Source organism: Chrysochloris asiatica, unplaced genomic scaffold (assembly GCF_000296735.1).
Source record: "Chrysochloris asiatica unplaced genomic scaffold, ChrAsi1.0 scaffold00011, whole genome shotgun sequence".
NCBI classification, from domain to species: domain Eukaryota; kingdom Metazoa; phylum Chordata; class Mammalia; order Afrosoricida; family Chrysochloridae; genus Chrysochloris; species Chrysochloris asiatica.
In genome coordinates, this window is record NW_006408529.1 from 23,968,130 (window position 1) to 23,969,141 (window position 1,012).

Sequence of the window (1,012 nt, forward strand, 5' to 3'; positions counted from 1 at the left end):
GGAGCTGATGAAATGAAATGCAGATGGGTCACTTGTGATAAAATAATGAATAATTGTTATCAGGACTGATTGTGAGGCTTGGAAATGTACAGATAGATGTTTTATAGCAAGGAAGGGAGTGATTAACCCTCCAGTCTAGGAGCGGAGGTCTCTAGGACCATCAACGGAGAAGAGTCGAGAGTGGGAACCTACCCAGAGAGCAGCGATGCCTGAGATGGAGGAAGAGATGATGACGTGGAGTGATGAAGCAGCTGGGGACTTTGGATCCAGAGAGGGACTGTGTGCTGAAGACTGGGGGGGAGGGGGGTGGCAAGGGAGTTGGGGGTGGGTTTGTAGGGTATACCCTTTGGTCAGTTGATGATGCATGGAGTGGATTGGAACCATGGCAATGAAACGATATACAATAGAATGAATGTAAAACTAAGGTTCTCTCATGTAAACTATTATATAATTCACAATAAAACATTTTTAAAAAAATTTTTAAGGCATTAGGTGGTACAGAGACATACCTCCTATTGATGGAAGAAAAGATGCAAAAAAAATTTTTTCCTGTGCCCCACATTACTCTGGTGATCAAAAGTATGGCCGATTCCCACACACTTACATTCCAAGAAACTCCCGCTCTCTGGGCTGCTGAAGTTACATCAAAGTGTGTTAGGAGCTAGCAGCACCACCAATCCCAGCATGTAGAATCAGATGTGGCTTGTTTCAGACCAGCAAAGCCAGTTCTGATCAGTCCTAGCAGGACCTCTCACCCTTATCCTCCCTCTGATGCAAATACCCTTATCTCCCAGAGGCTTTTAGGGCCGGCATGAACAAGTTCTGGAATGGGTGCCAAAACAGAAAACACCTGTTGTTGATGATGTTATTAGGTGCCATCGAGTTGGTACTGACCCATAGTAACCTTATGCATAGCAGAACGAAATACTGCCCAATCCTGGGCCAACCTCACTATTGTTGCAACGCTTCAGCCCATCCATGCTGCCACTTGACCAATCCATCTCGTTGGGGG